Raw genomic sequence first — 24,268 nt, 5'->3', positions numbered from 1 at the left:
ATGTCTCCTCTTTCTCTCTCAGCGTATTGATGAGATTTCACTGCAAAGTGAGCTTCCCACGCGTGCTCCCTGGAGAGCTGCAGCAAGAAATTCAGAGCAGTTATTTTTTTAGAGGACTATCTGAACTGGCATAGGATCAGACAGATTTCCACTCCTGAATGCATGTCTTAAAGGTACCATAGCCATTCCACTCCTGACTGCACCTTCTGTCATGTGTCAGGAGGATGTCATACAGCCTTTGCATATAACCAGGCAAAAACCCCACAGATGCAAAGTTTTTCTACTTTTCTCAGACTGATTAACAAAGCTTAATTGTAGCATAGTCTGAAAGCAGGGAATATGCTCCTGCAGTAAAAATGACTGTTAAGATACAAACCCAGTATAAACCATAAACCAGGATCTGGTACCCATATAATATCCATCTCATGCATTCACAGGCACTGTCATGACTTTGTCGCATACAAAACATTCACTATAAGCTTTTATAGGTATTAAAAGGAGTGCCAATGTTATCAAGTCAATATAAATCTGAATGTTTATAAAGATCGGGTTAGTAATTTTGGTGAACCTTTTTCTTTTGACTGAGACCTCTCCTTTCTGTTTGTGCTTGTATGTTCTGGTAAATCTGAGTTTTTCTCAAAGCATCAGTAGTTCCATTCATCACTGGACTTGTGAAAGAGTATAGAATTTGAGAACACAGCTAAAATCACCTTTTTTTTTTTCTTTTCTTTTTTCCTTTAGAGTTTCTTGTGCTTGACTGTCAGATCTTACTCTACAGTCAAAAAGGGAAAACTTGATTTTGTTTTTCCAGTTTTGATTTAGTTTCATACATCTTGGTGTTGCTCATGATAAATGACTTTGGGAATTCTGTTCTGTAGTGTGCTAGTTCAGAATCACACTATTAAAGATAGAGTTGTATACAAGATTATTTTTGTAATGAAGTTTCTGGCAAGTGAATCAAGCTGAGGAGGAGGGAGAGGTCGAGAACAGTGGAAGGGGAAAAGCAATCTTTAAAGGAAGCAATGTTGTCAGGGATAGTGATAGCCCAGTGGACTGTGACGGGTGTAGTTATGCTCAGTCTCTGTGGGAGATCTATGGATACAGCTGGATTCTCTGGAAGGAAGAAGAGCTGGGAGAAGTAGCTGTACAGTGAGATTTGCAGAATGTCAGGAAAAAGGTTGTTGATTTTCTTTGAACTTCAACTGCTGGGCAAGTCAGGACAGGTTAACCATGGAAGATAGGTTTAAGATGTAGCAGATGTAAATTCATTTCTTATTTGCATAAGCTTTGAATTTGTCTTTGAACGGGTTTGCACTGGCTTTTTTTTGCTATTTTAGACAGAAGGCTCCCTTATAGCTAAATCAGTGAAATATGTGTATTTAAATTCATACTTGCCTGTGTACAGCAGTGGAAAAATTGCATAACTAGCAATATTTTAACCTTCTAATCTCACAACTGAACTGATTTTAGTTCAATATAAAAGCTATCAGAAACAGTTCTGACAGATTATCAGATTCGGAACCCTTCAGCTTCTATCTAGTTCCTGCCCCTATCTGTTAATGTTCACAAGCAGTCACAGTTCCCATTTTTAAGAACAACTACATGATCTGTCAAGTGAAACAAGATATGCCAGTGGAGTCACAAAGAGGCTTATGATTTTTTTATACTATCCCTCTCCTTCCAGACAAACCTTTTTCCCCCAGGACTGCCCAGATTTTTTTGCCAGAATTAATTTTTTGTTCCGAAGTCAGTGATAGAATGTTGCTACATTATGCTACTTCTTAAATAATCAAGTTTTGAAAGTTGAAAGCATTATTTAAAAAAAATATATTAACATGTACAAACAGCAGATAGTATTTATGGATCAGCATCCAGACACATTTACGGTTTGAGTGATTAAAAATCCTTTTTGCCTCTTAGCAATAGTTTGTCTGGTCCACAAAAAATTAGGTGAGAACAGGATTACAAGGAAATACCTTTGGGGATGTGTACTAATAAGGTCAACATTTTACTTAAGTTAGTGTAGCTGAGTGATTATTTTTTTCAACAGGAAACATTTGACTTGTCAACAGTAAGTGTCAAATAAATAATACAAAAACCTACTAAAGTTTTTGGCTAAAAGGATCTCATTAAAACACTGAGGTATAGCTCCAGAAAGGACATGGGCTTTCTCAGCCAAACAGTGCTAAGTTTTGGGGTTACAAAAATTAGGTCCAGGAGTCTTAGATAGGTGCTGAGGCTCCTTGTGAGATTTTTTTAAAGACTTTTCTACCTAGGCTTAATCAACAGGGAAACAATTTCCACTATGCAATGCTAGAAAAACAATTCCATGGCCTAAAAATTATTGGTTAATCTTTATTGATGTTTTAGTTTCTCCAGAGTGATGGAGGTGCCTTCTCAGAGGTTGCAGATGTGGTCCATGTTTTGCAGCAGAGCTGCCCATCCTTGTAGCAGTGGATACAACCCAAATACAACCCTTGTGGCTTGGCAGCCTGATCCCATGCTAGGTTTCATCTCCTTTTCTCCTGAACCCTGGCAGAGATCAGTCTTTCAAGAAGTAGAAATACTGCTGGTGTCTTCCCTTTCTTTTCAAGATTTTTGTGATTAAGATGCTCACTGATGGTTTCAGAGACCCAAGCTCTCTGATTAGGATACTCAGACACAACTTCAAGAGTCTCTTAATCACCCAGCAACCCTGGAGAGAAGAGGCAGGATTTGGTGTGTCAAGTTGTTTCCTATTTTTTTTTTTTCTCTTTTCTCCAGAAAATAAATCAGGATTCTCTAGGAAAGAGGAAGAAAAAGGAAGCACATTTCTGTGTAAAAATGGTGAGATCACTCTGCTGGGATTACAGAGACTTGGCTATTGTTGTTTTCTACCTTTTTTTTTTTTTTTTTTTTTTTTTTTATGACTGTTTACAAAGTTAGTGAAGGACAAATAAAAAGGAAAAGTACTATTAAAATGCAAAAGCAGCATGAAATACATTCAAGGACTCCTTATTTAGACAAACGCTATCACTGAGCTTTATCTCATTAAAAGATACTTAGAAGTTTTTTAAGAGAATACTTTTTCATTCAAGCTATGCATTTACTAATGAAAACTAAGCTAAATTTGGCTAAAATAGTTTCATCTTAATAGACAATTCAGACATAGTTCTTTCATCTGGGATTAAAACTGAACAGAAAGTATTTGCAATTAAACAGAAATCAGTAAAAGAGGTCGAAATCACCCAGTGTTCATTAAAGCCTATATGTAAATATAGAAGCTACATGCCTGCTGTAATTCAATGACTTTCTTGGAGTTATACGAAGAGGCAAATTGTGTAAATTGTTGATTTCAAGCAACCTTACTTTTACATGCAAAGTAAAACCAGCTGCTAGTAGAAATAGTACCTATTTTACTAAGTAAGAATTGGAATTTTTAGTGCTGAATCAGTTCCATTTCAGTCTACAACGGCTTTTGGTCTCCACATAATACTACTTTTCCTAGAAATCCTGTTAACAGACATAATTAAATCATTGAGTAATTGCCAGAATTCGAATGAACATCAAGTACAGCCAACTCATTTTAAAAGCTTTGAAGGAGCAGCTGTTTGCAGAGCTGTTCTCTGGCTGTTCAGTCAGGGCTAGACTCTTACCAAGGCACAGCCAGCTGCAGGGGATAAAGTGTTAACCTGCCTGTCACAGACAGCACAGAAACAGGTTGAGGAGGAGGAGAGGAGGGAGGAAGCAAGAGGTATCTGTGGATGCTGTAGCTCCCACTTTAACAGCTGGTAGGTAGGGTGTGTCACAGTAGTAATGTGTCAGAAGGATGTAGTGATGCTACCCAAGAACTCTGGCTGAAGACCAGGGGAAAGGAGTGTGACGAGTAAGGTCTAACATCCTCTTATTTTGGCTAGGGCTGTCTGCACTGGTATACAACAAGATATCTTAATTAAATAACTCACTTTCTTTAATACATCCAAAATGAACATTGGAGAGGAATGGTGGTTCTTCCAGTTATGGCAGCATCAGTAAATCAGCAGTGCCAGCACTGGCTCAAGTGGTTTGTTACACAAACAACCTCAACAATCATCTTCAGAGTTTTCCTGGCTTTACTGACACATTTCAAGGCAGTGCCTGTGCTTGCATCAAAGATAACATGATTGGGACCAATTCCTAGTATGTGGCATAGATGAGTGGTGTGAAAGGGTTTAGCCAAAGAGGCACAAACTCTGCTCACCACATGCTCCCAGGGCTACAGGCCTTGCTCTTTTTAGTTAGCAGAACAGTTGTAGATTCTTGACCCAGGAATAGATGGACCTGCTTGCAGTGATTTCACATTCCCATGGTTTCAGCAATTGTAGGAATAAAGCTGAAAGTTTTTCATGTTGTATACAGCTTACTACCTTATTTTCTTACCTACAATTCCATAGCTTTTTGCTATTGTTTAATATTACCCTGGGATGTTTTGGTGCATACAGCAGTGCATATCAAAAGAATCCCTGCTCTGCCTCCATCACTGAAATAGTGATAATATTTTGATGGCTCATTCTGATAAGTGTGTTATTGTTTGTAGAATCATTCATCAAATTTTAAGGAACATTAGTTCCAAAAGTTAACTCAATAATTTCAAAAATGTTCCAAACTGTTTATTGAAGATTTCAAAATGAGGGACATAAGCTCAAGATTCAGACAGATTTTATTAAGTTTTCCATTAAAACAAGAAATATTACATGGTGAGGTCTAAAACCAGGTATTTAGGCAATGCTCATCTTTTCCTCTTTGCAGAGGTTCTGGTGTAATATGACACTCAGCTGCTTAAGCACATTCTAGTTTATTTTTCCATTTACTGTAACCTGCGCATTTATGCCTCTGGAAATTGGAAAATTGAGTTAGGATTTTACTTTCCTTAGCTTTCAGCAGTCAGTTGGAAGGTTATACTCCTGTGTCTGCTGTCTTTTTTCTCACCCTGCTATTCATTCTCTCTGCTCTGTAAGGCTTCTGGCTGGTTCTTCTGGTCTCTTAGCTGGGTGATGCACCTCTTCCAGGTAGATTTAAGCAGTTTGTATCAGTGAGTGAACACTACCCTGTAAACCTGCTGCTACTCTGCTCCCTAGGATTTAATGCATGTCACAGACCTACAGCTGCAATAGGAACACTGAATAATTGAATAAAGTGCCCTGAATCCTGCAAATGGGAACTGCAGTGCCTTTCCTCACACCTTGAGATTGAGGAGAATATAAGAATATGTGTTTCATATTTATTTATGAAATCTTATAAGGTATTATATGATATTTAATCTGAAGTATAGGGTGTGCCATGGGCTGTAAAATGGAGCTTGGAGATGTAGCTCCTGTGTTAGTTCTAAAGTTTGACTGGGAACTGGAAATGTGACCTACTCAATAACAGACACAGTAATTCAGTAATTATTAGCACTTCCAACAGCATGGCTCATGTGGGCAGCACAATCAGAGTGCAGACAGTTTTCTGTGCAGGTAAGTGAAAAGGAAACCCAGGAAGCCCATAATTTAAATGGAGTTGATACATCAGGTAGCGAAGGGTGACAAGGGTCACTTGAAGGACAGGTAGAACGTTAAAGGGCTGAAAGACAACAGAACATAATTTGAGGAAATGGAATGAAAGCAGAAATTGTAAGCATAAATTAATGTTAGTAGGCTGGCAGAAATAAGGGGTTTGCTGGTATAGTAGCTGAAGGATGAGAATTATAGTGGGCTGTGTGATACACCGAGGATCAGTAACCAAACAGAAGCTTTACAACATCAAATTATGTGTGGGAGAAAGAGGGAAATCTCACTGTACAGCTAGGAGTCTAGGGCATAATGTGGCAGAAGAGCACATGTTGCCTATGTAACCACTGAAAGAGCATACAAAATTGCTAGAACATAAGATGAAAATGTAGCAGCAACTATAATAGTCCATGTTATCTAATAGCCTAATTTACAGAGGCCAGTAGAAGAATTTAATGGAAGAGGATAAGAGACATAGGCAAGTACAGAAAAATCCTTCAGACTGGAAGTTCAGATATCAGGTGTTAAGGGACTACAGAGTTTAGGCTGAATTGAATCACTAGTCCAGGGCTATATCTCATTACTTGATTTTTTTTAATTATTTTTTTCATGTGTAAACAGTTTTTGTTATGTTTTACACCGTGATTTTTGTCGCATTTTGTGAGACAATACACAGGACCAATACTTGATGAAAGTATTTTGTATACTTTATTAAGTACTATGAATGAATTGCTGAAGCAAGAGACAAGAGGGTTTTGGTAAACAAGAAAGGAACTGGCAAGGACCTAGAAACACATTAAGTGAGATAGAGAGACATGGAGAAATGACAGAGGCAGCGATTCTGAAAATTAATATATTTCATTATTTCAAAAAATGTATCACTCTTTCCAAAGTGTTCACTTTCCTAACTCTGACTAGTGGACCAAGCTCATTAGAGAGATGAATTTTCCTCTTTACCAGCTCATCTAATTGTCAGGTTCATGTCACAGAGAACTTATAAGTGGTATCTCTTGAGGGTCATGGTTGCACCCTAATAAACTTCTGTCTATCTGCTGAAAGTGATGGCAGACCCAAGCATTGTTGTTTGGCTCTGTTACTTAATGTGAAAACAATTAGATTTGTTGGTATTTGACATCTCTGGTAATCAAGCCACGTGTCTAGCATTTAGGGATGGATTTTACTAGAGAAAATCTCCAGGTATTTTAGGTTAAACATTTTCTGAATCCTCTGAGTATCTTGGTTTCTTCATTAGCAGAATATGGGTGAACTCCTATTTTCAAAGAATTGTCAATTTCTGTTCTGTTATTTTTAGCCACTGGGTCCAAATGGTTCCCTTCAGGAATGTTAATATTCATAAAGCTCAAAATGGAAAAAGGCCCATACAAATGCTAAATACTTTTGTTTTCAATTTTTCATCATCAAGACAGGATATATGTTTTGGAAGTGCCCAGGCTTATATGGGATTACTGTTCAGAATATTGCACTTTCAAAATATGACTTTTCCTACCCTTTGCATTTCACTTCAAGTATGAATATCAGCAAAGGTTGTAAAGAGCTTGTGAAAGAACAGAATGGTGGATTGCAATGTCAAACAGAGGAAGGTGAGTACTTGCTGAACATAAAAAAAAAAAAAAAAAAAAAAAAAATTAGAGCAGGGAAAAAAGATATTAAAATCTAGTTGGCATAATTTGAGGGTTATATAGACAGATGAGCTTCTGGAAGGCTGGTGTAAATGTTCTCTTCATACCTCAGCTTTCTGATGAGCTTTTTTATGCATTTATTCTCAGTGTATCCTGTCTTCTTTTGCCACCCAGCCTTACTGCATATACATCTTGCATGCAGGGAAGACTTTTGCTAGAGAATTATGTTGGCAAGAAGATGTGACTTTTTTTTTTTTTTTGCTTAATCTTTGAGTGTAAAGCTGTTCTACATGCCCACTGAAGGAGATGGCCTATTTTGACAGGGTAAGTAGTGTTCTGTGCTCAAATCCCCAAGATGTTTCAAGGCAGAAGACAAAAGCATACAGTACTTAGAAAACATTGAATATTCTGATGTCTGCAACCTTTGTTTTGATTCTCTTTTTCTTCTTCTTCCCCTCTTCCTTAAGTAGGATTATGGAACAAGTGCCAATTTTCAGGACTGTTAACTTGTACCCAAACTTACACCCCAGCTGTAATGATTATACTATAGAATAAAGATAAATTTATTTCTCAGTACTAAAATACAACAAAATTCATAAACTTGGTAGTCTGCCTTTATTATTTTTTCATTGTTGTATAAAATTTACTTGAAGAGGAAACACAGATTTCATTCCTTTGTAGTCTAGTCTCAGTTTTTAGGGTGGTATTAGGCTAATAACCTCTCTTCTCCCTTTTTTAGAATTACCTTCTATTCTTCACAGTTAAAGAAAAGAGTAATATTGGCAAAATGAAGGTGCAGATGCAGTGACTTGCTTTTCTCTTAGTATTACTTTTTGTTAATATAATAGATTACTTCTGGAGAGTATTTATTTTTGTGCTAAACATTGAAATGGCTTGGCTTTTTCCATTTCACTTCTGATACTGTTTTGGTGGAACTCTTTAGTGTCATAGATGTTCATCAGTGACAATCATTCCAGGTGATTTCCAGTTGTTTTTTCTATGTATTTTTATTAAGCAGATGAAGAAGGCACTGCCAAACAGTTAGATTCAACCTCTTTCACTTTAGCTACCAATAACTATGTGTGGAAGAAATTTCTGCAACTTGCTCAAATTGAAAACAGTATTCTAGCTACCAGAATCAGGTCATTGATTTCAAAGAAAAGTAAGTTTTGACCAAAGGTTGGACTGGATGATCTTGAAAGTCTCTTACAACCAAAGACATTCTGTGATTCTGTGTGATCTGAAGCTCTTGGGTGAATCAGAATACTAGCAGAGGGTAGCAGAATTTGTACCAAAGATTTATTATGTTACTCTTGGTAGCCTAATAAAGGCATCTCTTAATAGAAGGCCTTCAACCAGTTCTTTTCAACTCAGCATACAGGCTGCTATTGGTGAAGGAGCTGAAGGTGTTTAATATATCTGAGAATCAGGTGATACCATTATCAACTGTTGGAGCTTCTGCATTTTAAATTTGAGCTTTATTTTCACAGCTCTTTTCATCTGATTATAAAAATTATATCATTTAATATAAGGGAACTCTATGCAGCTGTGGCAAATCAAAGCCAAGAAATAACTCTCCCTAGATTGAGGTGGTAGTGGGGAGATCTTAGACAACCAGAAGTAGGGAGGGAGGCCCTATGAGTGATCATCAGATGATTTGAAAAATGGGTTTTGATCCAAAGTTTTGATCCTTTACAGTGAAATATCTTGATTTTTCGTGATGAGAACTCAATTGACCCTTGGCTATAGTCATACTGTGTAAATTTTTTTATAGGTATACAAATACTTGAGATAAATTGCAAAATTGTCTTTCACTGCGTGAAATTAGGGAAATTATTTTCCTCTTTTTTTTCAGTTCAGTCAGCCCAGCAGTAAGTTAAATGTGGTGTGGTTGCTACTACAAAGTAGAATTTTAAATATTAGATGATTAGTAGAAATAGTAGATGATTGAAATTTCAAAAGCTTTATTTTTACTGCTTTTTATTTTATTGGTTTTCTGGCACCTATAGAATTGAACATTTCAATTGAAATTTTGATGCTTTTTTCTGAAAATCAAAGACATATTCTACCCTTTCAGATCTCTGTTAAGCAGTTTGCTAGAAAAACAGATGTTATTGCCAAGTTGATTTTTCCTTGGCAAATAAATTACATTTACAAAAGCCTTTTTAAAAGCTAATTTGATTAAGAAACTTCTTCTGGAAATGTTTCCTCTCTATTTAGAGGGCTCTTACAGGTTTGGTTTTTTAGTGTTAATCTATTTCTTTATTAATCAGTTATATTATTCTTGGGCAGAAGAGAAAAAGAGAAGATTGTACATCCCAGGAAAATGCACTTGTCAGGGCTTATCACAGTTACTGAAGTTCAGTTCTTTCAAGGTATAAAACATAGTATTACAGTCTCCAGAACTGTCACTGATAGTTTTGATGATACTTGATTTGCAGCTTCAAGTTTATGGTGCTTTTCTGTCAGGTTCATTCATGCTCAGTATTTGTCTTCATTGCATGCTTGTGTTCTCTGGCACAGTCAGGACCTGGTATTTACTGAAGCCTTCTGGCTCCTACAGCATTGTCAAAAATAATAAGGGAAGTCTGTAAGAACATTTAAATATATAATGTATCCATAATTATGATGTTGCAAGGAACTGTGCATCACACCTCTGTGAAATATTGTTCAATTTTAGAAAGTTTTGATAGAATGAAATGTACACTGGGAATAAAAAATCATGATAATGGTATTTTGACAAAATATTTCTCCCAGGATTCAGCTAAATAACTCAGGATGTGATCCTTAGAGATTTACAAAACACATCTGCAAAACTACCTGCTCAGTGTTATAAGTCATAAACTGAAACTGTATCCACAGGCACAGTTCTGTAATTGTGATTTCACATGCCTCATTAGTGTCATTGATTAGTGTGCATTATTCTATGTTATTTCCACTCCTTCAGAAGTTATTTCTAGTCATAATTTCCCTCTTGTTGCATTTTTACTATAAATGCAGGCCTGTGTTTGTTTTGTAGGGTTGGTTTTGTTTTTTGGTTTTTTTTTCCCAAGTAGTAATTCTTTAAAATGTTCCTGGGCACAATTTTGTCATGATAAAAGACCTTTTAAAATTATGTTAAGGCAAGTCAAAAGGGTAATAATTTACTAGTATGAAGCCTGAGGCAACACATTAAAAACTGTCTGTTGTAATGGACAGGGCAGGCTGAGCAAGCCTGAAAATACCCAATTGACTTGAATATCATGAACCACACAGGCAGTTTTGCTGAAAGGCTGGAAGGCTGCCACAGCCCACATAAAGATACACCCCAGTTTTCAGCTGGAGAAGGTCAGAGACAAACAAGCCTTCAGCCTTGGATTTATGCACATGCAGATGAGGGTTGTCTCCTGAAGGAGATAACACAAAAAGAGGAGACAAAGTCAAAGAGATGTCAGCCCAACAGTGCAATGCTGGCCCAGCCAGTCACTTTCTTTTTAAATTTGGCAGGGTGCCACAGCCTGTAGGAGAGAAATTGTCCAGTAGTACCAAATGGTGGAAATAAGGGGATGGGCTCAGTGACACAGAGAAGAACATTGAGGATGCACACGCAGCCACAACTTGCTTTTTGTTTGTGTGTGGTTGTAGGGAGTTGAGAGCATCACTCCTTTGCTCCTCTCCTCTGCCCTCCAGCTAGAGCCACATTCAAGGGTAGAGTAATCTTGTGAATTAATTTGGTTTCAGCTCTTTAAAAATCAGGCAGCCAGTCTGAGCTAGAGACACAGTTCCCTCTCTAATCAGTGTAAAATGAAATAGGCAACTCCAGGATGCAATTCATCTCTCACACTTGGCCTTATCACAAGAAGACAAAATGCTGGACAAAATAATAAGAAAAAAAACCAAAACCAAACAACAACAACAACATTAACAAAAACCAACCAAAACCAACCAGCCCTCACAACCTGCAGAATCTGGGAAGGAAAATATTACAAAAATACCTGTGTATATCTGCAGCACAAAAACCATGAGAACTAAAAAGAGATTAGAAATAGTTTGAGAAGGAGCTGAGATTTTTCCTACTGATTTTAAAGCCAACCTAAATTAAAACTACAGTTTTCCCCCTCCCTTTTCCCACAGAACAGTTCTCACTTGGGCAAACAGTCATGTTTTCAAGAGAATTTTCTTTACGCATATGACAGGAAAAATCTGAATGAATTAGTGAAATTAAGGGTCCTGGAGGAAGGATTTGGGGGGCTGAAAAACCAGTACCCGTGGTTTAAGAGAGAAGCATACTGACACTTCAGCATTTTAGCATGTCTGAGTTCCTTGTAAGATAGGAAGCTCTTTGTGTCCCCATAAATAATAAAAACAAGTTGAACTTGTTCTAGTGTCGCATGGTTCCATGTGTAAAGAAGGCAGCTGGAGTATTCTGAAAGTTATACTAAATTTATAAAAGGGCCCAAATTTGCTTATTAGTAACTTTTCTTTGCTGGCAAGGGTGGACTCACCATAACACCTTGGAACTCACGATTTAGGAATCTAGTCTTTTATGAAGAATAAGTAACGCATCTAAGACTGCTGAACATGATGCTGTTATACTAATTTGACCTGTTAATTATTTACACCAGTGTAAGTAATGCTTTTAGGAGAATCTCCTTTCTCATCTTGCTGTCAGCAGAACTGATAACCAGTTTGTGCTCGAAAAAATTTTTGACTGCAAAAAAACTTTCACACATCAGCTGCCCCTGCTTAAACATTCTGGGGTGCTGTCATTCACACTCTCACAACATAGATTTTTCCAACCAAGTGTGTTTGTGTTTTTCTCTGCACTGGTTGCATTAATTCTCTCTGTTCTTGAGCTGCTATTTGGAAGTCTGCACAATGCAGGGGAGCCTGCATTGAACCTGGCTGACCAGCCAGGACTTGCTATGAATTTGATGTGTTTGATTGATAAATGCAGAAGGGGTTGTCTGGGAAGGGCTGTCCTCTGAGCAGCTAGATATCTGGAAATCTGTTAATTTAACACTCAAATTGCCTTGTAAAAGGGAAAAAACTTTAGCCAGGGATAAAAAGCATCTCCTGAGGATCAGACCTTTCAGTAAGAAGAACATTCTTTCCAAGTCAGATGAAACTTGAAGTATTTGTCATCCTATTTCTAATATGTGTCTAATGCTTTAAATTACTTTATACTCTTGGACATAATGAATGTATAAATGCAAAGTATGGTGCTCTTTTTCAAATTAAAGATTTCTATCTTAAAATTTTATCTTAAAAACTTCTATCTTAAAATTAAGATTTCTATCTTAATCATTGGAGTTGTTTTTTTATGAACTGTGGTTTAATATCAGTTTGTTTTGGTTTGTTGGGTTTTTTGTTTTGTTTGGTTTGGTCGGTTGTTTTGTTTTTTTTTTTGGTCAAGCAGATCAAGTGTGAGACTTAGTACCAGAACTTGCCATCTGTAGGGAATTTAAGTTCCCCATGTGGTCATTGAAGTCTAGAAAGTAATTCAGACTATCTATCTGCAGAAGACACCCAGTGGTTAGTTACTGAATTGTTTTCTGCATTTCATGAACTGCAATAGGTTACCCTCCAAGCTCTCTTATATGTCTATTGTAGAAGCAGCAGCAATAATCTGAGCTGTTACTTCTATAGCTCTTGTGTTTCATGCACCTTCTGGGATTTTCAAACATTCACGTTTTTAAACATCCTCTCTGTAGATATACTCTGTCATTTGACATGTAGTTTCAAAAGAGTGGGGAAAAAAATAACAGTAAATATATTTAAAGATATGGGCTATCTCCTGATTTACTAAATAACATGCTTAATCCTTCTGAAGACTCATGAAGTTCAAGGACTGCTCTTCAAATACAAGAAGAAATTGGTGTTGTGAAAAAATTACTGCTTGACAGTTCTTATTACAAAGTTAAGCATAATTAACTAAATGTGAACTGGCCTGTGGCATCTATGTTTTTTTTCCCAGTGATTAGACATGACAGGATTATATCTCCAACTGTGAGATGGAGGGTAATTCAGTTTTCACAGAACTTTTATTGATGCTGATTGAATTAATATTTAAGATATGTGTCATGTCTTGGGAAGAGCATTATATGCTCACTGCTTTTATTTATGACTGAGATGCTTTACTACCTTCTAGGTATTCGCAGACATGATAGGTCCATAGGGACATTTCCAGAGTGAAAAGTACACACTGCAGTTTTAAGATTTTAGTATTCTCTTTTGCATTATCTTTGGTGTTTTGTGGAGAACATTGTCTTTAAATCAGAAACATAAATTATAAAAGTGCTTTGCCATCATAAAACCTCTGTGGTTCTATGCAGATCAGTTTGGTATAATATGTGGAGAAAGGGAGGCTTGATGAAAGAAAGTATTTGTAAATGGAGGGCAATGAAGATTCAAACCCAAGCGTTTTGCTGACAGGTGCAGGAGGTTTTCAGATGTTTGGTTATGAAACTGTTAAGCATCATTTATTTGTTGGTCATTTAACCTATAGACATTATTAAGATTCCAATCAGTAGTTCTTTTTTAAGTGTCTGGCACATAAAAACATTTCCATGCTGCTAACATGTCTGGGTCAGATCTATAAAACAGGAGATGTTATACTCTGTTTCCCAGGAGCATTCCCCTGGAAACTTAGCAGAACACAGAGAAATTTTCCTTGTGGCTGTCCTAGCTTTGGAAGCATTTTAGGTCTTTCAAGACATTCTTCATAGCTGTCTTGCCTTTCTCTTGTTAAAAAAAATCCCTATAGTTTTCTAAACAGTTAAGTCGAAATGTCTTTATTCTGCGTTGAGAAACAGAGTTAAACCACATTTTCCTTTTTATTTAAATTATTCTTTACAGGAAGACTAAATGCCTGCATCTGACAGGCCATGGGAGACTTGTGTATTGTAAGTTGAGCACCTGTGCACCTTTGCCTTTCCCATTCTTGAGAGGCCACATGAACTTCATGACAGGAGCAAATAAGGGCTCAGCAAGGGTGCTGCAGTTGGTTTTCACTGATAGATCGACTAGCTGAGCTGTGCTGATGAAATTCCAAGTGGGTCACCACAGAGAATGAAAATCATGTAGTAAGCCAGGGCACAAGGGGATTTTAGTCCACTGGTGAGTCTGGCAGAGATGAGAACAAGTTTCTCACTTCTTTCATAGCGTTAATCAATACAAAGATGTGCTAGGAGGGTGATCTGCTTGATTTTTTTCAACTTAGAGAACAGATTAATGCAAGTCCTCTCAGACAGAGCCTGGTGCAATTGGACAACAAAGAGAGCATCTTTAGATATAAAGGATGTGTTAACAGGTTGGTGGACTTAGAGGAGAGAGCTACAGTCAGCATTTAGCTGGAAATACCAAGATCCAAACTAGCTTTTTGTGCTTTGGAGCAAAGATGTGCAACACCTTCTCAACAGCAGCAGGTCTGTTTCAGACACTGTATTCTAGCCCCTAATTACTCACTGTACGCTTACTCAGCACAGCAGAGATGGCTTTCTTTATTTTTATGACTGAGTCACAGAAAGCAGAACACACCCTCCCTTTATATTTGGTTGTATTTCCTGGAATCTGGAAGTGCTTGCTTTGTCCAGATAGAAGAAAGGAGATCACCATTTTAAGTGTCTCAAGCCAATCGTGCAAAAAGAATGACTCATTTGATACCGAAATTTTAAAAGTGAGTCATGGTTTTATTTATAAGGAGTAGGTGGGAGGATATGAGAACTCCTCAAGTCCCCTTAGGCTTTGGGAAATCCAGAGTGAAAACAACTTCTAGTTGTCTGATCTGAGCAAATACTGGCACTGCCCATTTGTTCCTGGTACCTTATTAAACTCCTGTTCTTGCTTCATGTTTCTTTCAATTTAGAGAAAAAGAAGGGAAAGATGGGAAACTATCAAGTAGTAAAAGCGGGAAAAGAAACATTTTGCAATCACTCGGCACCCCTTTTTCAGACTGTCTTGGAATCAGATTCATCTCTGATAAGGAGCTGAATTCCAGGCCATCTGTGAATCCTCAAACTTGCACACCCACAGTGGAAAACACTTATAATTTGTTCCTATACCTGCTTATGGCATCCCCCAAATTATTTTTTTTCTCTTTCAGTGTCTTCTCTATCTACATCCATCTTCATCCTTATTTTCTCTGAATTTTTGACCACTAAGAAGAGGAAAGAAGTACCATCTGTTCTTAAAAACTCTAAGTTTGTCTTCTTATGCTGTTAATCATCAGCAAATCAGACTAAAGCACAGCATTTGGTATTCCTCAATTATACTGTATCTAACAGCAAATGTGAGCAAATCTAAATGGATTGGTGTTTTGTTTCTAAACTTCCACATGACTACTGTGGAAGTGTTTCATTACTTCACAAATACACTGTCCAATCCAGATGTTTTCCCCCCCAAGGATGTTGTTAACCGTAACCGACTGTATCTAGGTATGTTACATTCTTGGTATTTCATTTGGAGTACTTACCCAGGCATAATTTATGTAACCATCTAAAGTCCTAACAGCTTCTTCCCCAACTGTTCTATTAAATGTTAATTTGCAGCAAGTAGAAATCCCTGTAAAAACTGTAAAGATTCTTTTTTTTTCTCTTTGTGTCTGTTAGACAGATAGGTCTAAAGAAAAATGTAGCATATTTCACTTCTCTAATTATAAAAATTATGGTTTGTTGTAAGACAACATTGCTGTTAAAACTCCACCTGGCCAATTAGAGCAACAAATATGTTACTGAGCTTTATCTTCCGAGCACTGGGAGTTTATAATTCATCAGTGACCGTGGGTCATTAGATGCAAATGAGTGAAAATAATTTAGTAGTGTGCATAGCTTCATCAAGAAATCTGATGAAAATTGCTGTTTGAATCTCAGTACTCTGCTGAGTTTTTTGCTGTGACATTTGAAGACTGAAAATGCATGTAAATGGAATACACATTCCTCCCTTTGTGAAAATGGAGGAGTAAATCTTAGCAGTGTTTTGTCATGACTCAATCTTAATTTCTGATCCTCTGCTTTTATCTCTACAGCATATCCTCTCCTTCTTTTCAAACCAATACAAATAAAAGTGTCACAGTCAGTCCCTGCTTTCTGATGTAATGAGAAGGCCCATTACTCTGTCTCCTTTCAGTGAGCAGTAGCCGAAGGAGGAATTTCACCCTAAGTGTTTCTTTCCCTGAAACCTCCAGATGGTCTGGTGTTACAGTGCTGCATCCGACGCACTGACAAATAGGCTGTCAGGGAAGATTTTTCCTGTAATGTACACTGTGAAACTAAACCATCTATTTGTTGATATACATTGTTTGAAGTGTGTGCAGTTTGCCATGAGACATCACGAGAAGGTGACACATCTTTGCCTCTATATGAATGCAGTACTTGATTGAAGCAAAACTGATGGGGTTGTTCCGTATACTGAGTTGCCAAGTGAAAGCATGTGCCAGTGAACTAGCTATGCAGAATTAAATCTAAAGTATTTCTCATCTTTTACAAGATGATATTTGCTCTGTGTAACCCCCTCATAGGTTTTCTCACTTGAGGGATCTGACTAGATGCAATTAGTTGAGCCCATCTGTTTTGGTCATCTACTATTAACTGAATGGATAGGCATGGTGATCTCCATAAATGGTTAATAATAAAAGAGCAAGGTCCCAAATAACAATTTCTTATTTTTTAAATGATACTCAGGTTCTGTTTGTATTGAAGGCTACTGAAACACTGTTGACTTAGACTTGTGATTTAGAAGCCTAAAAAAAGTAAAGTGGAATAGTCAGGGTCTTAATGTTACAGCTTGTCCTACCATTCAGCAGTATTCTTTGGTAGAAGTTAATTTGAAATTAATTCTTTTTCCTTACATTTCTAGGTCCTGTTGATCTTGGCCACAAAAGACTTCAGGCTAATTAATCTGCATGGTGATGACTAAACTTCAAAAAAAAAATCACATTTTTTCTTTTGTTGTTTTAAGGCGAGACCTATTGATGTGTTATTGTTAAGGGGCTGCATTTAATCTTACAGAGTTATGGTTCTATTTCTTGGCAGATAATTTGGCTTTCAAACTACTTCATCCATAATCCACATGTATTCCATTTCCCAGGAAATAGGTGTACATTTATTTTATATGTGTGATAGTCTTCCAGGAAGATGAGTTTCTTGAAAAGCAACATAAAAGATACCATGAAAAGCAGTCTTTCACTGTCCTGTCTACCATTCTGTATTTGGAGAGTAGTATATTGTATTTTCAGGGTTAAGAATAACAGACACATACTAGATGTAGTATAACAGACCCTAAATACTGCTGCTACCTACCAAAAGCTTCTCATGAAGCAATTCTATTTCTTCATATCACTATACAAGTAAATCACATACACACACATATCACATACACAAGTAAAAGAAATATATGCCCTAATTTCATTATGTATTTTTAATTACGCTTGAAGTGATTAAGTAGTGCCAGAAGTTTGGATTTCATTGTCCTGAATAGTTTTGAGGGAAAGCCTGTAGTTTTTCAGGTTTGTTTCTTATTCTTAAAACCTATGTATTTATGTGTTTAGATTTAAATTCAAATTCAGATCCTTCATTTTAGATGGAAATGAACATCTATAAATAGTTAACTTCCATGGTTCTGTATGCATTAGATGAACTAGTGCACGTTCATTGCAGCTTTTAATAACACTTGGAGTATCAGTCCTTTCGACATCACTTTTTGCCTTTTCTTTTTTCCCTTGTCCTAGTCTGCTTAATTAAAAATTAATTACTGCAGTTAGATTCTGCAATTATTTGATATTCAATGCTTTGGATAATAGATGCAGTGAATGCAACTTATAGACTAACAGCAAATAACTCAGTGCAACTTACTGTCCCCTATCTATGGAAATGACCAAATCAGCAAATACTCTGAGCAGGTGAAAGAGTCAATTTCACTTCTAAAAACAGACAAGGAGATGAGAGCGAATAAGGTGGCCAAGTATGGTTTGCATAAAAATAGTGTTACTATTCTTGTGTTTGTATAAAATTACCTTAGAAAAGTAGAAGGTAACCAGGGGGGCTGGCAGCAGGTGACTTTCTGAGCCACATGGCATCTGTTAATGGCACAGTCTGAAATGTAAGAGACTGGTAAATTTATTCAGATTGACTGAATTTATATCCTTTTAGTTCACTTAACTTGAAGAAAAAGGCTAAGATTATAAATCATTTTAAAACTCTAAAATTGCTTCGCAGATTTGGAACAGGGTAATAGATATTATGGGATGTCGAGAGATTTCTGCGGTAGAGAGGACTCTTTTTCTGCCCTTGTAAAATTCCATCCGGATTTGTCCAAGTGGCAAAAATCCTAGTTTGCATATGTTCAGCAGCAGTTTCTGGACACCATGTACCTGATATCTCCTACAAGACTGGCCTAATAATCTAGAATAAGAGTGCTTTTATCTCAGGAATTCTTAGGCAAAGCAGCATTGTACATATCTCTGAAGGATAAAGAACTTGGAAAAATTCGATGTCAAACAGCTTGAGTTGGTTATGCTATGTTGGAAGCAACCTTTTACTTAGATATCTCTTGCCTAGATGGATGTTTACTAAATCCTAACCTCACTGAACAGGTCTACAGGAAAAAAGTCTTTCCAAACACTCCTGAGCTGTGCAGATGATCACTTTAAAATCCTCAAGTCTTGTGAAAAATGGAGCTTTTCCAAACAATTAATTTCATAGAATCATAGAATTGGCTGGGTTGGAAGGGACCTCAGAGATCACCAAGTCCAACCCTTGATCCACTCCCGCTGCAGTTACCAGACCATGGCACTGAGTGCCACATCCAGTCTCTTTTTAAATATCTCCAGGGATGGAGAATCCACCACTTCACTGGGCAGCCCATTCCAATGCTTGATCACCCTCTCTGTAAAGAAATTCTTTCTGATATCTAACCTAAACTTCCCCTGGCACAACTTAAGACCGTGCCCTCTTGTCTTGTTGAAAGTTGTCTGGGAAAAGAGACCAACCCCCACTTGGCTCCAGCCTCCTTTCAGGGAGTTGTAGAGAGTGATGAGGTCTCCTCTGAGCCTCCTCTTCTCCAGGCTGAACAGCCCCAGCTCCCTCATTTCTCAAGGATTTGCACAGTTTTCTTTTAAATGTTTTGTTCAGGTACCTCTGGAAAGGATCAAGTATAATTATAATGATTTACAATGCCCATATGAGAATCAGCCCTGTATTTTGCTAATATTTCATCATCTGATTATGCAGTTTGTACTGTATTTTTAATGGTTGCCTTTTAAGCCACTTATGGCTATTTTGTACAGGAAATGAAAGACTGGAAAATTAAGATTTAAGAAATGAGGAAAATGTGATACCAGGGGAGCTTAGAAAGCAATAAAAAAAATTATGGCAAAAAATTAATAATTGTATTGTAAAAATAGGTAATTTCTTTCCATCTGTCATTACCGTGAGAAAGAGATTAATTCAGTGTACAGAAAAGCAGCGAAAATGCTCAAATCCACAGAAGACATGAAAGGAAAATTAAGTTACAATTATCTGCAACCTAAATAGGATAACTGAGTATAATATATCAAAGAAAATGTGGATGGGGTGTGTATGTATACACTTGTCCACATAAATTTCAGCTCATACATTATTGAGCTCTAACTATCTGTCGGTCTGGATTACAATAGTTGGAAAATGATCTAAAATAATTTGACAAATTAGCATTATGAGGACCTAGTTGTACTGCAGTATTACCTTCTAGAAAGGAAATGATGCCTGGATTTACCAAAAAAAAAAATTCAAAAAACAAACAACCTAGGAATTGCTTCAATGACTTGAAGACAGGGCAGAATGGCTTCAATCTATTAAGTAAATTTTAAACTCTTATTATGTATTTTGCATGCTAGCCAAAAGAGAGATGAGATGTGAAGTCATTGATAAATTCAGATGGTTTTGACATTCCTGATGTAAAATCTCAGTTTTTCTGTTTGGGTTTGTTCTTTGCATCTTCTCCAAATGTTTCAATAGGAGGAACCGTCCCACCACAGAGAATTATTTAGTGAAGAAGTTTCCTGTCATCCTCTCCAGGCAACACAGGTGCCCTGAAGTTCTAGATGCAGTCAGTGAGTACTGTTGTTAAGAGGGGTGTTATTTGCAGCATCAGAGTTAAGCTGTAATTAACCTTTGTTTGGCTATACAGGGAGCTTACTACTCAACTACAGGCTACTTAACCACATGCTTATATTTAGGGGAGATGAGCTGTATCTAGGTTAGTTCCTTTTTCTTTGTGCCTTCATAAAATTCTTCCTCTGTCCATGTCTTTTGCCTTTCAAAGTTATTTTGTCCTTTTTTTTTTTTTTTTTTTTTTTTTCTTGCTTGTGTTCTCATTTTGCTTTTGCACCTTCCCTGTCATCTTATCACCAGCATTTCCTCCTGTGTCAACACTTACAAGCAGGAGGTAAGGTTACAAGCCAGGCTAAGTAAATCAGTTGATTCTGCAAGTTTTTCTCTGTCTGTAAGCAGGTTTCTAAATAGCAGGAACTGGCTATACTAGGATCTTACTCTCCTAAGCTTATTTTTCTCCCATTTTTTTAAGCCACTCTGGCTTCCTATGCAGTAGTATCAGTCTCTTGAGTGTCCCCACGATTCTCAGCTAAACGGCCATGAAAAGGAAAGCAAGAAGGGTAGAGATTACAATCTCAGTAGATGGAAAAGAGCTGTAGGGAAAAATGTACTGCTTGCTTTAGCTTCACTAATAATAATCAAACCAAAGCTCTTCTCATTTTAGGTTTTTAGAATATAGTAAGCAACTATAAGGGTGATCTTTAGCTTGAAATTTTCCCGAGGAGCCTTTTGAGGAGATGAATCTTTGAATTTAGTAGAGATCAAAGTGGCTGTTTGTCAGCTGCTTGCTGTGTTTCCCTGCCTTCTGTTGTGGAACATTCCCACTTCTAATGCGTTGGCAATTCTATGCCAATGCTTTTCTTCTGCACAGGTTGGAGGAAATCCATTCAGACCAAATGAGGTCTTGAGCTCTGATTTTGTAGGCCGTACTTCACACGACAGGAAAAACATTCATGCTGCTCTACTTGTGCATGTACCACTAAGTGTATTTTACCTCCATCACTTTGCATGATTTGGTGGGTAAGGAAATGCATGTGAAGTTTAGCAAGAATTAATGGATTTAGGGTTCAGGGTGAAAAGGCTCATGGACTTGGCAAGGAATTTACTTGGTAGGTAGAGTCAGGTAGATTGGCAGTAAGTAGAAACATTTTATTTTTTGGCAGGAAAGCTGTTATGCTCAGGGAATATCATATGTCTTGTTGAGTGAGGTGGAAAATTTTGGAGAGAGCGTCTTGCAAAATTTCTGAAATTATATCACAGCCTTTGTCATGATGTAAATAATTCAGGATTACAAAGTCATCTGGAGAACAGTCAGGAAAAGAAAGAAGGAATGTTTTGAAAATGATGCTTCTCATATTCAGAAAAATACAGTTCCTTGATCCCTTTTATATAAGTATTGGGATTGTTCCAGCCAGCAAGATGCTGGTTTTAGACCATAAAGCAAAATGCTATGCAGGAAAGAAAGAAGCCTGAATCATTAGATCCTATGAAGAAAAAAGAAAAAGAGAAAAGGGGGGGGGATAAAATAAAGAAAAGAGAAGAGAAGAGAAGGGAAGGGAAGGGAGGGGAAAAGGAAGCATTTGACTTTCTGAAATGACCATTGCTTTCTCACATTGTCGTCACATTTCATTTATGTCATTAATAATGAATGCTGTCACTAAATCACATATCTTCGATCTGTTCTTTCTCCACTTAATTTTGTTTAGAAACCTGGTTTTAAGGAATTTTTTAGTCCATGATATGGCAGTAGAAAGCATAGCTGTCAGACCTTAATGTGATTCAGTTTTAGACAGTATTTTGCTTCTAGTTTTATAGTGAGTGTACAATGAGACATTAGGAGGAGAGATTTGTGAGACAGAAAATTTATTTTAAAATTAGATTTGATTTTGTGTTTTATTTGACATATTTAATGAAGATATGTAAAACAGTGTTTGCTTGAATTATTTTACCTTTTTTAATTATTATTCTGGAGTGTCTGTTTTTCTCTAGAATGCTTACAATGTATTTGGCATTTGATTAACCTTTGCCTATTTGATTAACCTACTGGTTAGAACATTTGTCTTTTTTTTCAGTACAATTGTGTTGTATGGGACTTGGGTAGACATGGCAAGGGAAACTACTGAGGTGCCTTCCTTCAGCTGCAGTCTGGCTCATGTCTTCCCTACTCTTCTGGATGGCAATAAGTAGAGCTAATTACAGCCTTAAAAAGTAGCAGTGTACTATTCAGTCTGTTCTTACCAGGTGATCTTGGATACTTTACGGTGACAAAAAAGATTGTGCTTGGTCACTGAACATAGGATAGATTCTTAACTGTGGCAATGTGGCTCATCAAATATCCACAGATGTTTCTATATATGTATGTGTATATCTGCTTACATAGGTGAACGCACATGTACTTTTATGCAGAGAAGCTTGTGTATATATTCATGAAGTAACATACATCTGTGTAATGCATATTTTGTATCCTGAGTGGGTATTTAATGCTCTCTTTCTGTGCCCAAAACCAGCTGAGATTTTCTGATAAAGATGGTCTAAATAGCTCCTGATTGGGAATAGGCAGTCATACATGTATATGTTTTCTTTATGCATAAGATGTAATGGTGTCTTATTCACTAGTGATATGTGTGTATGTGTTTCCATGTGTGTTTTTGAGAGAAAGTGATTTCTGTTACTAGAATTAAAAGCCCTTTTCCTGGTCACATTGCCAATGTTTCTAATTTCACTGTTGAACAGGCAGTAGATATTTGTTAGGTTAAAGATATTTAGAAAAGATCACAAAGTTCAGATAAAAAAATATTTTTTGAAGTGATGAGTATTAAAGAACAGAAGCTCTGAAGAAGATTATTATTTTTAGAAAGCTAAAATGTTAATAGCGGTGTATTTATTATGAGGACAATTTACTTCTTTGAAAAAAAGTATTCATTGAAGTGGTAAGATTAATCAGATACAACATACAATTTTTCACATGTGTCACACCCAAGGTAAAATTTCTTTCCTCATTCTGTTTGTCAAAGTTCTTATTACTTAGTGGAAATTGAGTTTCAATACAGGATAAGCAGCTCAGTTCTGTTGGCATGAAATGGAAAAAGTTTGATTTGTATACTCAAAGTAATCTCTCTAGTTAATCATAACAATGGATTTTTAAGCTCATTTTACAGGTGCTTCCAAGGTATGTATTGCATCAACTTTGAGAATCGTTTCATTTTGGTAGCTTGAGAAGAAATTCTTATGTACTTCTGCACAATGAATATAGGGGTGAGACATGGTCTTAGAGGAATTTTACTTAGGCTACATTAGAAGTTAATGGAAAAACACTGATGCAAGACCTAAAATTTTTAATGTACTGACTACAGCTGATCAGGAACGCTAGGTTAGACTGCTGTTTCTATAATAAAACGTGTTTTCTATGCAAAACTGTTGATATAAACATTAATTAATTTATTTATTTTTTAGGGAAGAATAGATTTTCCATTTTCTAGCCATGCCCGACACAGTAAATGAAATGAAATATAATTGCTAAGGGCCTGCTGTGCTGCAGTCATGTTCCTTTCTGATTACAATGATTTCAGTCTTGTGATGCACCAAAATGCTGCCCAGTCAACTTTATTTTCTTCAAAGAGAACACGATGTTGTGAAACCATTAGGCACATAAACTTCATAAAATTAATTAGGGATTCAGGTCTGTTCAGACACTGCTAAGCAGAGAAAAGGTGCATGGTGATATTGTTTGAACTCATTGATGGAAAAAAAAAATTGCAGCTTTCTTAAAGAGGTCAAATTTGAATTGCAAGCAAGCAGTTTATTATTACGTTAAATGCACAAAGATGAATCTTGTAAATGGTAAATGCTGAACGATGAAGGTTTCTTCCTAATAGCCCCATATCAGTAGATTATTTTTTTTCAATTAGCAGCTTCAGTTTCCAAAACCAAAGATATTTATTTTAGCACCAACTATATAGTTTTTAACATCTTCTGTCCTTCTTAAATGCCATGAAGGTTCCATGAACTATTCTTGCAAATGAAAAAACGGGGTGAAATGTTCTGTAAGTGAAAT

At 36.7% G+C, this 24,268-nt stretch overlaps 1 protein-coding gene across 1 annotated transcript in view; it reads left to right on the top strand.

The window, feature by feature from the left end:
• The window catches only part of NALF1 (NALCN channel auxiliary factor 1), a 441,440-nt gene that overhangs the window by 127,401 nt on the left and 289,771 nt on the right, over positions 1-24,268 (top strand). The window lies entirely within an intron of this gene.

Source organism: Heliangelus exortis, chromosome 1 (assembly GCF_036169615.1).
Source record: "Heliangelus exortis chromosome 1, bHelExo1.hap1, whole genome shotgun sequence".
In the NCBI taxonomy this organism is placed as follows: Eukaryota; Metazoa; Chordata; class Aves; order Apodiformes; family Trochilidae; genus Heliangelus; species Heliangelus exortis.
Note: the sequence above shows the minus strand (reverse complement) of the source record. Positions and strands in the feature narration are given on the sequence as shown.